Consider the following 17,246-nt stretch of genomic DNA (forward strand, 5'->3'; position numbering starts at 1 on the left):
TTTATGAGACAACCATAAAGCAATTTCTATTCATGTGAATTTTATTCTCTTTTTTTTTTTGTTCAGATTTCATTTGGACAAAATTACACATGTGATCTTCATAGCATTTCCTCCCACACTGCCTACCTCCCCTGTGTCAACCTTTTCTTTCCACACTCACTCTTTGGGAACAGGAAAATCACTTTGTTCTCCAAGGGGAACAGGCAATGAGTCTATCCCTAAAAAGAATAGATTTGAACCTGCTGTTGGGTTTCAGATCCAGGACAAGCAGCTGAACTGCATATTTAACATGGAACTGACCTCCCTCCCTCTTCTTCCAGCATTCCTCAATGCCTACCTGTTGCGGGGTGTGTCCGCCATACCCTGCCCTCTACCCTGGACTTGTCCATCCAAGTGGTTAGGCTTCCTTATATGATCCAGACACTTCTGTGAGTCATTTCCTGCCCCCTTTCTCTGCATTTTCTCTTCCCCTTCCTGTGCAGGCTCTTTCTCTCTTTCTCTTTCCCATCCTCTGTCCTCTCTGTCTCCCTCCCCATGGTGACTTCCCCGGACTCCTTCCTTGGGACCAGTGACCCCTGGCCATGAGATGCTCCCAATAAACCTGCCTTTATGTTTTAATATCACTTGAATCGGATCATTTCATCCGTGGAGAAAACCTATTACTTAGAACAACTTTCTATAACTCAAAGTGTGATCTTTACAGAGTTAAGAATAGCAGGACAGTTAGGTTCTGTGTATCCTTACGCATAGAAAATGTAGTGTTTTTAGATTGGAAAATGTTGTTTTCAGCTCAGAAAACAGAATAGGCATCATGGTGAGAAAAGTAAATGAACAAACCTATGAGGAAACTTTAGAACCCTCTGAGTAAAGAATCACTTTAAACCTTCCTGTCATTCCTGGTTGATTTTGCCTGTGAGCCTAGCCTTTAACGGCTCAGCCATCACTCCAGCCCCATTTCTAGTTTAAAAAGCTGTGTGCCTCCAGTTTTATTTACTGATACCACTCTTCTTCCTATGCATATTTGTGTTTGGGGGCACAGAGGTCCTTGTGCTCACAGATAAGCACCAGAGAAACCAAGAATGTTAAACACACAGGGTTACCTCTTCAAAGGAAGGGATGTGTCGCCTGTTTTCTACTCAGAAGGCTGGAAATGGAGATGACTCATAGCCTAAGTGACCTCTGTACTGTCTACCGGCCCAGGCCACACCTGCCTCCTGCTCCCTCACTAATAGGACCAGAGGTGGTGAATAGCCCAGTGACTTTTGTGCTATCTGCATGACTGAGACTGACCCAGATGCTCCCCCAGGCCATTAAGATAATGCATGCTGCCTATTGACACAGAGCCCAGCTTCATGGAATAAATGGCATGCACTTTGAAAAGAGTTTTGATATAATTATGCCTTAAGCTTTATTGTACACACAGGATTCTGTTACACCAGGCACCTTTTTTTTTTTTCCAAATTGTACAGTACTTAAATATAGCTAAAATTCAGATTCTAGAAGTTTGAACCAATATCAGCTACTGAGTCCTGTTGAACTGGACTTCCTTCTTGCCTCTGGGGGATCATTACCTCTGTGGCCCATGACACTGTCATTTGCAGAGAACATACACACACACACACACACACACACACACACACACACACATTTTTGAGCATCTTTTAGTCTATGAAATATGTACTTGAGAGGCTAAAGCAGGAGAATTCCTTATGTAAAACAAAACAAAACAAAACAAAAAACAAAGAACTTGTCTCAAAAGGAGAAATCAAACAATCAATCAATCAAACAAACAAACAAACAAACAAACACAAGCATCTTGTCTAGCCAAGGCTTCTTATCTGAAGGAGTTTGGAAATAAAGCCTTTCTTCACTTGTTTAAGACAGAGTTTCCTCAATAGCCCAGCTTGGCCTAGTTTACTCTATAGTCCAGGCTATCCACTCAAGAATGCATTCTCTAAATAAAAACAAAGATCTATGTATCTTGAAACCTCATGACCTCAGGAAGTGAACATTGATCTAGATCTTCATAAACAGAGCAAGGCTGGCCTAGGATCCCTGGAGAAGGCCCAGCTGATGGTGGTGATCTGCCTACCTCATCACACAGCTCTGAGGATTGGCTGTACCTTACTACACAGTTGGTGGTGACTGACTGCCAAAACCTTAGCACATGGTGGGTGATTGCTTGCAGCTTGTGATTGACAGGGGTCTTAGCACAAAGCTTTTGATGGTTGGCTGGACTTTAGCAAGCAGCTTGTGAAGTTGACCAACGTTTACCACTTGTCTCTCTGAAAGAATGAGGAGTCCCCACTTGCCTGGTGAAAAATGAAGGGAAAAAAAATCATCTTTTTGAGGAGGACTTCTGGCCCAGAAGTTTTATGTAATACGTCTGTTCCTTACAGGTCCCTCTCTGGAGAGTCATTAACAGTTAAATAACTGATCCTCTTCCCATCTTCCTCAGGGAGAAATTGGTAAGAGAAAAAAAAGTGAAGGTGAGTTGAAGAACATCCACAGCAATGGCTTAATTATAATTTAATCAATAATTTACTGATCTGTAATAGTTTGTGGATACATACGGGCATGCACTGCATTTTTAATGAATACCACAACCTCCCACGTTAGTTGCCCCATCCTAAAATTATGGTTGAAAAATAATCCCTAAATTGAGTACAAAGGTTAACATAAGCATTTTTCAATGTTCTGCTGAACCTATTTCTGTGTAACAAATTACTTGTAGCACCAGGAAGCTTAAAACAATAAAAATGAATTATGTTGGACAGGGTCCAAAATTCAGGATGGCTTAGCTCAATAGTTCAGCTCAGTTTCTCCTAAGGTTGCCATGTGATGTGGCTCTGATAACACTTATCTAGAGTTTTCTCACATGGTGGCAAATTAATGCTGCCTAAGGTTAGGGTTCAATTCTTTCAGCATGGACCTATAGAGTTTCCTAAGTGTCCTTAAGGCACAACGACACAACAGCTGCTTTCCTATAAATAAAATAATGCAACATAAAACAGAATGGAGACCTGTGAATGCTAGTCTGTCATCTGCACAGTGTCCTGTTGCTTGTGGAGCTCAGTGATACGTAGGGTGGAAGCCCACTAAACAGGGGGATGAATGACAAGAGAGATATAACTTACCCGGAGCCTGAGGATCACCACATTTCCAGGTGTCTAATTGTTTGTATTCTTTCTTATCCCAAACAGTCAGCTCACAGCCTTGTCATAGAAGTCATGTTCATGTGCCAATGAGGCTCTACGAGTGTAATTCCTCAGGCATGGCTCTTGGAACACTAGCCCTCCCCTTCTAAAGATCTAGAGCTAAGCTCTGTGCCCAGGCTCCACAAGCATACTCATCACACAATGGTAGTGCATGATACATGGGGTAACTGTAGAGGAATTTCAGTCCAGCAACATGGCTGCTACAGTAAGGGATCACATCCAAAGACCTTCTAGGTCTATGTGCTCTGGATGGAACACAGACATGCCCTTAGTACACACCTTTAGTCCCAAACAGTGAAAGTTGGGTTAGTTTATAGAAGGAAGCAGGCATGTGTGAAAATGATGTCTAATTCAGGGGCAGACGAAGCGATGAACCAGAGAAAGATTTGAAAAAATAGGATGCACCTGGTTCTCAGCACAGGAAAGAGAGGCTGTTTAAGAGAGCTCAGGAAGAGGCAGTTGAGCTGAGTTGAGCTGCGTCAGTAGTGGAGAGTCAGCTGATAGGCAGTGGAGTTGAGTTGAGTTCTTGGGGGTTCAGTTTGTAGAGTTCAGAGGCAATTTTTGCAGGAATAGGTTACAGGGAGAACAAACTAGACACAGGTTAAGACAGAACGAGCCTCCCACCCCCCAAAATGGGAAGGAGCCAGACAATTAGGACAAATTGCCAATGTAACTTTGAGGCCAAACAGAGCAATTCAGTGAAAGCCAAGATAAGACAGAATGAATCAGTCAGCTTGGAGAGAAGTTTGAGCCAGTGTTTAAGTTGAACCAGACAGCCAGAGTTCAGAACGAACTAGAAAGGGTGACCGTATTCAGCAGTAAGCCTCCGAGATGACAATTAAATTGGGTGAATAAAGGTTACTTTTACAGTTAACTGCGATGGATATTCTCCTTTAAAAGCATGAACCCAAGACACAAAGGGGTTGACATCTAGAGTACTTCTGAAAACCCTCCAGGCAAAGGCAAGTGTTGAAACTGTAAATTCCCACATAAACTGACTTTCAAATGAAGTCACACTCCATTATGTCAACCATATGCTGGAATGAGAATTTCCATTTGATTCTTAGAGAGGGTCCCACTTTCAATGGCTTATGTTTTGTGTTAGTTATTGACTGCAAATAGGTAAAATAACACTATTTATGTACCACAGCATCTGTTAAAGACACTAACAGAAGGTGTACCACAGAAAGATACTAACAGAAGGCACACCAAAGATATGAGGTTTATTCTTTAGAAACAGAAATCCTCAGGGGTCTTCTATCTTATACGGGCTTGGTGTTCTGCTTTCTACTTGTTGGTGAGGCACCTTCTTCCAGATGAAAGATAAAATGAAGATTGTTTTTTAAATTCATATTAGACATCCAAGGTAGTTACAAGCTTAAGATTTAGCATTAGAAATCCTTCAGTAGGAATCAAAGATTTACTCTTTACAAAGTGATGTGGCCCTGGATGGTCATTTCGTCAGCCTCCTCTTCCTCTAATGGACACACTAAAATGATTAAATGTGATAATAGATATGAAACTTTGGTACACTGAGCCCAGAGTATGTTCTGCAATTATTATCATTATCTAAAATTATGGGAATTATCTGATCATTTTAGTATTCTTTACAGAAAGTTTTACCATCTGTAAAATTAGAGGTTGCTCTTGATTTCTCAGGTTCATACACCTCTTTAAACCTAAAATTTTCCAGCCAAGTTACCCAAGCAGCTTCCTTTTCACAGTAATCATTGCATTTGCCCAGCACTTTTACCTGCAAAATATGTTCACAACTATTATCTCTTTAGATTCTTCTTGTCATCCTGCGAAGCAACAGTGTGAGACAAACAATATTATCTTCATTTGGCTAATAGGAAAATGAGATGAGGAACACTTGTAACTTGCCCAAAGAAATTGATTGCAAATTTCAAACTGGAGGAATGTGACTGTTAGAGGGACACACACACACACACACACACACACACACACACACACACACACACACACACACACACACCAGCTCCTTAGTCCAGGCAACGAGGCCTCGCTTAGTATTCAATCTGGTTTTTTTTTTTCAGCTCATAAAATATAAGAAGTAGTTTTTAAAAGTTCCCAGGAATGGTTAAAGACATTGCTTATAAATAAACAGTTTTGACCGAGAGCAAACGGTAGACAGGAAGTAGAATATATCTCACCTGTCCACACCCATCTGAAAAGGAACACTCACCTTGACCTCTCCATGACACACTCTGATGTCATATCTATTGATACCTCACTGTTGTGTCCATGAGCTGTGCCTGACTTTTCAACAGCAGGATATGAGTAACTGCATTAGTGTCTCCCTTGGCTGTTGTTTCCAGTTTTATCCAAGAGAGTGGCTGGGTTATTTCCTCTCACTTGATTGTCTTGTGTAGAAATCAATGACTAGAAAACATATCCAGAGAAAATTCTGGGTGTGTATTTGCTGAGATCTGGTTGGTCTCTGAGGTGTGGGAGCCAGCTGAACAAGGCTCAGGATATGCCTCCAGCCCTTTTCTATAGCATTCCTTCCATGAATGACACTCCTGCTTTGCTAAGGGCACGGTGCCAAAATGTTGGTCACATATTGACTTTTCATTGGTGGCAATTATCTGTCCTCATCCCAGTTCAGCTTGACATAGATTTTCTAAAACAAGTGGCACTAGCTCAATTACCCTTTGTTTAGTCAAGGCACTAACTGTTATTTTAGCTCCCATAGATGACAGCTATCCCTGCTTTCACTGTTTACTGGGCATGGTCTGTGCTTATTGAATTATTGTGGATGATGAAACAGCTTTCTTTCTCATTTTAAAAATATGGTAAAGAACATGCCATGGAAAATCCAGCTGGCTGGAAGGTGTGCCAGACTCTAAATGACAAGGTACAAATCCAACAATTCCTTTACCAAGTCATGTGTACTTGTGTTTTCATCTTCGTCTGAGAAAATTTTACTTATTTATAGAACATTGCAGGTACATGTTTTGAAAATTATAGGTGCTATATAATTTAAATATATCACTTAAATGGCAGTTATTTAAATAACTCTTGACTGCAGCACAGTGCTCTTTTTGATGATCTTATGTCAGGAAATGACACGTTCAGAGATAAGAAATTTTTAAAGCCATTTATTGAAGGGTCTTGATTTATAATGTATTTCAGGGTCTGTGGATTGTAGTGTGATTTTCCTTTACTTAACACGTAGTATCCACTTACAAGTGAGCATGTGTCATGTTATTCTCTCTGGGTCTCGGTTGCTTTGCTCAGGATGAGTTTTTTCTAGTTCCATCTACTTGCATGCAAATTTCATATTGTACTTTTTTCTATTTATATTTTAATTAATTAATTTACTTATTCTTTTCTCATATATTACATCTGACCACAGTTTCCCTCCTCCCTTCTCCTCCAGATCTACTTCTCCTCCATTTTCCTTAAGAAAAAAAAAAAAATAGCAAGAGATGTGAAATACTCTATTGTGTAAATGTACCAAATTTTCTTCTTTAGTTAAGTAGGTTTTTTATACTTTCTGATGACTATAAATATGAATAAAGCAGCTATGATCTGCAGACCCAGAGAGGCTAAGTAACAAGGAGAGAGGAGGCATGGATCTCCCTGGGAAATGGAAATTATTGGCAAAATTGTATTTCAAATGCTGACTTCTGTACCCTGCTCCTCCCTACAGCCCCCTCCCCCCACATCTGGTCTAATTTGAGACCAAAGCCATGAGAGGGAACCTGTGCCTGACACTGCCTGGATGACCAGGAACTGGAAGCCGAATGGCCCAGAGACCTAGGGTAGAACCAAACATAACTGGGGAAACAAAAGTCAATGAAGTGATTCCTAATGATATTCTCCTATATTCATAGATCGGTGCCTAGGCTGACCATCATCAGACAGGCTTCCTCGAGCAGCTCATTGGAGCAGGTGCAGAGACCCACAGACAAACGTTAGGCAAAGCTGGAGAGGTTGAGGACACCAGGAGACCACAGTCCACAGAACCATCTAAACAAGGCTCGTAAGGGCTCACGGAGACTGATGAGGCAGCCACAGAGCCTGCCCGGGTCTGTACTAGGTCCACCGCATATACACTGTGGTTCTTAAGTGTGGTGCTTTTCTGACACTTCTAACAGTGGGAGTGTGGGTGTCTCTGACTCCTTTGCCTCCTCTTGGGACCCTTTCTTCCTACTGGTTGGCCTCATCCAGCCTTGATATGAGGGTTTGTGCCTAATCTTACTGAAACTTGATATGGGGTATTTGGCCGATGCCCCTGGGAGGCCTGTTCTTTGCTGTAGGGAACGGAGGCAGAGTTCATCTGGGGGAGAGGGTAGGAGGGGATGGGGGAAGTGGGGGGAAGGGAGGCGTCACTGTGGATGGATTGCATGAGGGAATAAATTGGAAAAAAATCACTTCCAATGATACATGCCTTTTGAAAGCATTTCAAGAATATTAAAATTCGATTTTTACAAAGTTAGGTTTTGATAAAAACAACAACAACAACAACAACAACAACTTCCAAACAGTGTCTATCTTTAAAAATCTTAATCCAGTATTTCCTTAGGCACAAACAGACACAGTAAATTCATACTGAGGTTAAAGTTTTCTTTCCTGAGGAAATGTTTGTACGACTTAGTTATCTATAAAAATTCTATTGTTGGAAACAAACAAGCAAACACATGAGTGGCAAGGTTTCTTTCACCTTGACTGTTGGGGATTGTTATCCCTTTTCACAGGACAGGTCTCTGTCACCATGTCAGTGAGAGTGCTCTGTAGAGGAAGGCTGGGTAACATTCTGCCACACCGGAAAAGAACAACGAGTTACCTTCGCATAAGGACTTCTCAAAAAGGTTGGACCTTCGTACCCATCTTCATCATCAGAATTTGGCAAGAAAGCAACTTTCGCATTTCACACTGGGGTTCTCTGCCTCACCTGTGAACTGAAGAAGCTTCTAGCTCATGTTATTCTTTACTCTTTTATACAGTTCCTATTACATGGTCTTAAAGGCTACAAAATGGCAGTGGTGAGTGTTTATAAACTAACTAAATTACCTCACTAGCATGAGGAGAGAGAGAGAGAGAGAGAGAGAGAGAGAGAGAGAGAGAGAGAGAGAGAGAGAGAGAGAGGACACACATGTGTTAGCTCTCTGTCCAGAGTACACTCGGCCTGTCTGGAAGACCTCAGCTCAGGCCTGGCCTCTATACCTGTGGCATCACTGTCAAATTCTAGAATCACCAAGCTGTTACCCGTCTGAAGGGGTGAGACCCTGACTACAGTTTTGTTCAGGCTAGAGGTTTCCTGTGATTGAAAGCCGTTCTGAGGTCTCTTTAGTATGCATTCTGTCCCACATGCAGTTTCAGGTGTATTTCACAATAACCTTCAGAAATGCATTTACCTGCAGCCAGTCAGCAAATATTTTTTGGAATGAATACATATATACCATTACCTACCAAGTCAATGACTAGGACATCTTTACACTATTGTCTACAAGCTGTGAGGTCTGTGCTGGCCAACGAAATAAACTACACTGTGGCTGTTTTATGAGGCCCAAGCACAAGGGACTTTAAATATTACTGTTGCTAGTAAGAAATACACATTTCCAGTATAGCAATAAAATAAAATAATAAAATATCAGTACAAGAAAGAATATAAACGTGCATTGTTCTACCCGTGTTCACTGGTCTCTTCCACAGTGGTTTAGACAAGACGATCATGGGGACTTTTATGTTCCTTTTTGTGGAACTTGACTTCCCAGAAACTTGGGGTACACTCATATGAGCTTTATTTTCTGAGACCTTTAACCTTCTATTGGTAGTTTCTTATTTTGTTTTTCTTGGCTGTTGTTCCTATTTTATGAGGCTCTATGTCATTTGGGAACTTATTTTAAACATATTTTCTCCATGAGTCCTACAGCTGAGATAATTAGAGAAAACCAATTGGGGGCCATTCTGAGACAAATAACAAAAGAATTTATGGTCCCTTCAAAGATGGTGTTTGTTGATGTCCTTTAAAAATACCACCTGATAACCATGGCATTTCAAAGACTGAAATGAGGCACATCTACATCTATTTCTGGCTCTTTCCTCTGTAATCCTTTTTCATAGGCAACACCAACCCATGGAATGCTAAACAGTGTTTTGGAAACATGTTTAATGTCTGCAGCAATATTGCTTTACAAAGGTGAAAACAGGGATTTAAAGAGTTAGAATAGCCATTTAACACTCTACCCTAGAGTGATGGAAAGATGGACCCTGCACATTCCATCACACCATATTCTTCCCAATTCCCCCTGAGAACTTCTACTTGCAGAATTTACTATAAGATGTCTGACAGGACACAGGGACCTTTATGCACGTGGGGATAGTATAGGCTCAGAAACTTTATAATGAGCCCCATATCTTATTGATGACTGCCTAGTAAAGTAGGAAGCTGACTCAGAAAAACTGGTTGATGAATGCATGTAAAAAGACATTTCACTGAGAAATGTAACTTATGAATTTAGAAGGAGGGGACAGAATGCTACCCATGCAGCTAAGTAACATGCATGAGGGAAAAAAGAAATAAAAATATCCTTTGGGAAGTTATTTATAAAACCTATTCCCCTTTACTGATTGCCTAAGGGCATTAATAGCCTTTGAGTGTTGTTGGCTTATTGTAGCATACTATTTCTGTTAAGGTCTAATTTTCAGTATAGAATCTAATCCTTAAATTAAAACAAAATTAATTAAAAAGATTCTCAGTATTTAACACAGGCCCCTTCAAACTTCAGAGTTTATTCTTGGAATCTAGAAATACTGCAGGTAAAAGTGGTAATACAGAGCAGTTGTAATTACTAAAAGCATAATTTTAAGTAAGTCATAAATGTCCTGAGGCAGTTTTTTACATTTGTCTATTTATTTTTTGTGTATGTTTGTATGTCTGAGTGTATGCATATACACTGTACTCATGAACCAAGGCATGTTTTGTCAGTATTTGCTCCCCAGCTTCCAAGTACCTAAGAGCAGTAGTACTCCTCATGAATGATGACAATTGGTGTGACCAAAGCCAAAACCAAAACCAACAACAAAACAAAACAAAACAAAAAACAAAGCTCTCTTTCTAACTCTCAGGGCAAGAAGTAAAGGTAAAAGTAATATGCAAAATAGATCCTATGAAGTTTCTAGATACCCAGGGGAGAGTGGGAAAGTGGGCCCTGCACCTTGGCTGGGCAGCACTGGCCCAAATGGTGAAGGCACTGGCAGGCCATCCCCAAGGGTGAGGGTAAGAGTGTAGGCCATCCTAGGCCCTCACAGGTTGCAGCACTTGGGAGAGACTGAACCAGACCAATGACTCACTGCAATGGGCATTTGCATATGAAGATGCGAGGATGGAGGGACACACTGTGACATACTTCAGCCTCCAGGATGAGATGTTTTCTATGCTGTTTGTTTGGTGTGTGTGATGGGGAGGAGGCGGCGGAAGTTGCAAGGGTGAAGGTGGATAGGAAGGGGTGGGGAAATGAGCGGGACTGGGGTGCATGATGCAAAGCTCACAAAGAATAAATTAAAAGTTTTTTTTTTTAAAGAATTTTCCAGACACAAGAAATGTACTCAACGTCATACGTTTTAAGGATCAGATTCTAAAGCAGAAAATAAGCAAAAATTAATTAGAGAAGATGATGTCTTTGAAGAGACTCTGTAGCCCTAATACCTAAATGCCAGTCATGGTAGGGCAAGAATAGACTTGGTGAACGGAAGCCATTGTTACTGTTTCCTCTCACCAAGCAGGACCCCTTTGCTGTGCCAGCGCAGACTTGATGAACACCTCTAGCACTCCCCTGAGGACTCTTGACGGAAGAAGGTCCTCTCTATAAACCTACACTCCATCTCGATCAGAACAAGGCCCGCTTCCTTGGGGTTACAGGAGCACAGAGCTGTTAGTTGAACGTGAGCCTGTTGTGCAGGCAGTGTTGGATGCAGTTTGATTCCCTGTCGCACTTCCTAAGAATGCTGCCCAAGGACACAGTAGATGAGACTCATTAAAAGAAGCTGCTGTAAAGGACCAGGGTGAAACTGACCTGCCCAGTCCTCTGGCACAAAGTTCAATGATCTAGAGAAAGCAAAGGTTAGGGAAAGATGACTTGGCATGACTCAGGTGGCAGGAAGCACACAGAAAGGAAATCCCCTAGCTTGTTTTGCTACGTCAGCAGTCAGGCCTCCGCTGGAAACAAGGAAGACTGTGATGTGTTGGGATAACACGCCTCTGACTCAGTCTTTTATCACAGCCTCACCAGTCAGTTTCTTGAATCTCTCCTGGAGGAAATATAGGAGTTTCGCAACGATGCCGTATTTAAACTTTGTGTTTCTACCTATCAAGTGTTCTCCTTATCTGCTTGCTAGTTTTTTTTTTTTCCTTTCTTGAAATACATTCAGTAACCTCTGTTTGAAATCTTATACATCAAGATGCCACAGAAATTATGGAGCACAGACTTTTCAAACTCTAGTCACATTCTGTTACAAAATCTCATCTTTTTAGAGTACAAACTAACTAAAAATGTATGTGTCCCTCAGTTTAAATGGCAGGAAAAAAGCCGTGCAGTCCACCTCAGGCTCCAACCTTTAGGGTCCTGTTTCTCCCTCAGAATCACATGGAACTTTGCTCTAAAACAATGTGCAAGCCACCCATGTTTCCTGGTGTGCTCACTTTACTAGTGACAGTGAGAAGACTGACACCCAGTGAGGTGAAACAGGGGCCCACAGTTCAGGGCACAGGAAATTAGGAGCCAGGTAAGTCACTCCTTGTGCCCTGACAATTTAAAATGTCGGAACCAAAGCAGAGTTTTGCATTTAAACCCCTGAAGGACAAAGAAAAGGTGGAAATTATGATTCACACTTTTCCTCAAGGAGAAGAACACAGACTGCATCTTAGGAGGAAGTAACAGGGCACAGGCTACCAGGGCTCCACATGTTATAGACCTCTGAACTGGGGTTATAGAACCCGCCCTACTCCACCCATTTTATGTCTTTTTTTAAATGAGTTTTAGATTATAAACTGTAAAGGCCATGGAATACATATGAGCCCTCAGTTGTTCATCATCCAAAAGAGCCAGATTTTCCTTTGTGGGACCTGGAGAATCTATTTGTGGCGATCTGGTTTTCATTATATGCCTATGTGAGATTCACTTTCCAGGTTCTTGCAGAGGGCAGCAGTAACTTCCCTCCCCACTGTTCACTCCACTGAACCCTGGAGACAGAGGCTCTTTGTATAAAAATGCTGCTATGCAGGGAAAACAAACACCATCTTACAACCTGCAGCGAAGCTCAGTTGAAGCTGCAAAGGTTCATTTATTAAAGAGCAGCAGTGAGTCATCCAAGGGCCCCAGGTAGACCAGCTGCTGCTCCAGATGTTCTGACGAATTTAAATAAATCACTTAGGCTGGGGATGGTCCAGCTCTCCTTTGGCACGTCCCCGTTCTCCAACACGGCCTCAGATCAAAGGCTCCAACGCATCAGTCAGGCCTCAGCAGAGTGGAGCAAGCTTCATACCCACCTCAGAGTCGGAAGCAGAACATCAGCTTTTCTGTCAGTTGGGATGCTGAAATGCAGTGCTGCTGTCCCAGAACAGTCATTTTTCCTTTAGATTAAGATCACTGTTCATTCTGGAGCTCAGTGAAGGCCAAGTCCGTATGCAGCTCATGTTTGTGGCACAGAATAGCAGTGTAGCATGCTCCTATGGGCATGTGTGACAAATATTTCTTAATCATTTCTTGGCATAAATGTAAAGAGAAGTGTAGATTTCATGAGTTCTGCTCATACAAAGTAGATGCAGTGAAATGGCCTCCATTAAGGGTGCCCTAGATAGTTCCTCATTTGTTGCTGTGACAAAATATGCTGACAAAAAGCAACTTAAGGAACAAAGGGTTTACTTTCCCTCGCCATGCTAGGTACATTATGTTTGGAAAGTTATGGCAGAAGTAATTTGAAACAGTCACATTGTATCCACAGTTACCAGCAGAGAGAAATGAATGCATGCTTGCTTCCTTCCTAACAGCCTCCTCTCTACACGCAAGGGTCTGGAATCCAAACCCTGGAGAAGGTAGCATTCATAATGGGAAGGTTGCCCCACTTCATTAAAACAGCCAAGCCAGCACCCCAGACAAGCCCACAGGACAACATGATCTAGACAGTCTTCACTGAAGTTCTCTTCCCAGGCAATTCTAGAAGGTGACAATTAAAAGTACACATCACAGGGGATGACACATGTTTCCTATAAAGAGCCACATTAACCATATGTGGGCTGGTCCTCTCTGAAATGATTCCATCTAACCAATATCCTAAGAAGACCCACAGCTGGGCATGCATACCTGTCACCCCAGAACTAGGGAGGTGATACAGGGGCATCTTGAGTCCTAAATCCATCTGACTTACAAATACAGTCTTTTCAAGAAACAATTTAAGCCACTAAATATTGATATACTTACACTTGACTACAATGTACTTATAGATATAAACTTTGAATTTCTAATAAGTTTTACACCATGCTTAAATATCCTTCATCTATCTTAACTTGTAAAAACAAAATTAAAACCATTTTTAATGAGAACTATACAAAGGTAGCTGGAAGTCATATCCGGATTATAATATGCCTCTTCATTCAACTCCTTGCTCTGTGGATAAGAGACAAAGCCTCGCAGGTAATCTGAAGACGGGTTGATGCTGCACCTCTGCATGGCCCAGACTTCTGGGTTAGAGGTATAGCTCAGTGGTAGAGCACATGCTTTCCTCTTCCAGGCTCTGGGTTCAACCCCTAGCATCAAAAAAGTAAATAAAAAAATCAGTGCTTTATGGATGGCAGGAGTCCAATTATATGAAGTACTGAGAAAAAGGAGGGAGGAAGGGAAGAGGGGAAGGAGAGAGAGAGAGAGAGAGAGAGAGAGAGAGAGAGAGAGAGAGAGAGAGAGATATTAAGAAGCCATCTGATCCCTCAGGGCTCCATGGTGCATATAATTGTATATAAAGGTTTACCAAGAAATAAAATACATGAATTATAATTTACATGGGCATTGATCTCTGGCCATTAGGTGAAATGTGTAATAGGAAATAACAGCACAAATAGGACATAAATAATGTTTTAGCAAATTTTCAGGTTCTCTCACAGTCATTGCCTCTATAGAATAAGTTGTTTTATTCTCCTTCTGCACAGTGACTTGGCATAATAAGAGAGAATCATGTAATGTCTTTGTGCTGATTAAAATGAATTATCCCATGGAAATGGTAGCATTCTTCATTGAATGATTTAACCATATGTCTGTGTCACTGAGAATGTTACCATATGTTTGCCAACCAAATGTCATAATTCATTTTGGTGGGGTTTGTGCAGTGAAATCATGAGTAAAGATGAATAAAACATTTATATTTATATATACATTTAGAGTCTATTCTTTTAGCTTTTCCCTTACATTTGCAACGGGGTTGCTTTTGCTGCCACAGACTTGTGAAGTGGCCATCTGGGCAGCATGTTTGGAGAGCGTCCATGAAAATGACTGATGAAAAGAAATAGCCAAATACTGCTTTGTATACTGGCTTTATGATCTCATACTTAATCTATGATTTCAAAGCTTGAGATGAAAGAAAGAGAGAGAGAGAGAGAGAGAGAGAGAGAGAGAGAGAGAGAAAGAAAGAAAGAAAGAAAGAAAGAAAGAAAGAAAGGGATTACCTGCAGAGTCACCTCGTGTGGTAGAGATGATTACAACTGCCTGTGTTTCAGAGCTGTGACAGAACTCCACATTTTACCCAGATGCTGCGAAGAGGAACATTTTCTTCATGTTAAAAAGAAACCCAGAGTCCACACCCATCTGCCTGCTGCAAGAACATATACAAGCCCCTTGTTTATCAGAAGAATCTGAAGTGTTTGTGAGAACTAAATGCCAAGAAAAGAAATAAAAGAAAATTATGACAAACAGTTTGAAGAGGTGTTTCTGATGAACACTGGGATTTGAGACGTTTGACACCTAAAAGGCTTCTCCCTTTAACATCAGCATGTTAAAACAGCATGCAGGAAGATGGCTATGATGTTCCTCTTGTATAGAAAAGAGAATGCTGAATATAATAAAGCATTTGGTGACGACTTCACACTGTGCCTCTTTAGGCAACACCTCAGGTTGCTTAGGGACTCACCACTGGGGCCTTATACCATTAGTTAAAATTTTGAGTATCTTAGGTTTTATAAGGGGTGATTGTCATTTTTATATAGCTTCAGTTAAATAATCATCTAAGTAAGACTTACGCATAAAACAAATGACTTGCTTGTCCCAAATTTCATGTTTGTTAAGAATAACAACTTCAACGGGTGTCGTGGTGAACACTTTTAATCCCAGCACTGGGGAGGTAGAGGCAGGTGGATCTCTGTGAATTCAAGGCCAGCCTGGTCTACAAAGTGAGTCCAAGACAGCCAAGGCTACACAGAGAAACCCTGTCTTGAAAAACAAAACAAAACAAACAAAAAGAATAATGACTTCAAAGGACTCTGCTGTCATTAGAGAGGCTAAAAAGATGCAATAAATGGAGTGAGTGAGACAGGAGAGCTATAAGACGGAAGAGAACGGTTAAGGTTTGTGGAAGAAACCTGTGTAGGTTGCCTCAGGGTGAGCTGTCACTGGAGCTGGGTCTGCAGCAGCTGAGGGTGAGACAGATAGCAAGGGAAAGCAATGTTTGGAACAGGAATGATCATTCTGATTCATTCCTCTAGGTCATGTTTTTAAATTATAAGACAGCAAACTTGCAAAAAAAATATACATTTACTGTAAATATTCGGCTCCCTTCCTCCTGTCATGTCATAAGTACTCCTAATCTTTTTTGTGAGCTCACTTTAGGAGATATTAAAAATACAGTCAAAAAGAACACTACCGGGACCAAAAAAAAAAAAAAAAAAAAAAAAGGATATTGAGAAAACATCTGTGGCTTACTGATTGATCATTTCTAAACAATTCCCTGTAGAGGAATTTTAATTCAGAACGTGGCTGTTCTGGCAAGCGATCACATCCAAAGGCCTTCTAGGCCTGTGTAATCTGGCTGGAATACAAATACACCTTTAATGCAGGAGAGAGAGGCAAGATGATCTGAGTTCAAGGTCAGCCTGGTATAGAGCAAGTTTCAGGTAAAGAAAATCTTAGGTCCAGACGTGGTGGTATATGCCTTTAATTCCAAATAATGAAGGTAAAGTTAGTTCGTAGAAGGAAGAACCCATGTTTAAAAGCAGTGTCTAATCGAGTGGCAGAAAAAGAGACAACTCAGAGAAAGATTTGACAGAATAAGATATCCCCACTCTCAGAACAGAGAGGACAGGGAAGCTATAAGGCAGCAACACAGAGAATGAGGAGAGAGGAGGCAGTTTTACCAGAACAGTAATAGAGAGATGGGTTGCAGAGAGAGAGAGAACTCAGGTGAAGACTGAAGGAGCCAGGAGATTAGAACAGATTGTTGGAGTTAGTTTGAGGCCAAGCAGAGCAATTCTGGGTGGAGAGAGAAGCCAGATTGAGTAAAGTCAGCTGGGAAAGGAGTTTGAACCAGAACAGCTGAGTTGAACCAGCCAGCCCAGAGCTCAGAAAGAACGAGAAAGGTTGAGCTCATTAAGTAGTAAATCTCAGAGGCTGAAAACATTCTAGGCCTGGATTAGATTGTATGGAGGCTAGAAGCTTCCGGGACTAGGCCTAGGTTAGCAGACAGAGGCAGTAAAGCCTCCCAGACAACAACTCAAACAGGTAAATTAAAGAGTCTTTTCAATTCTCCGTGTATCTTAATTTCCTCCATTAAGCTGCTACAGGGATAAGGCAGTCACAACCATCCATCATCATCATCATCATCATCATCATCATCATCATCATCATCATCACTGCTGTTGTTTTGCCTTAGTTTTTAACTGCAGTGGGTAAGTCCAGACCCCCTTTTCCTCTTCTCAGATAGCACTTAGAAAGTATAGTCTTCTTATCGCTGGCCCTTTCCCTGGATCCCTAGAGAGCTTTTCCTGGCTATCCATATATATACACTTTTTTACTACAGATG

Source organism: Acomys minous (assembly GCF_964271855.1).
Source record: "Acomys minous genome assembly, chromosome: 19".
NCBI lineage: Eukaryota > Metazoa > Chordata > Mammalia > Rodentia > Muridae > Acomys > Acomys minous.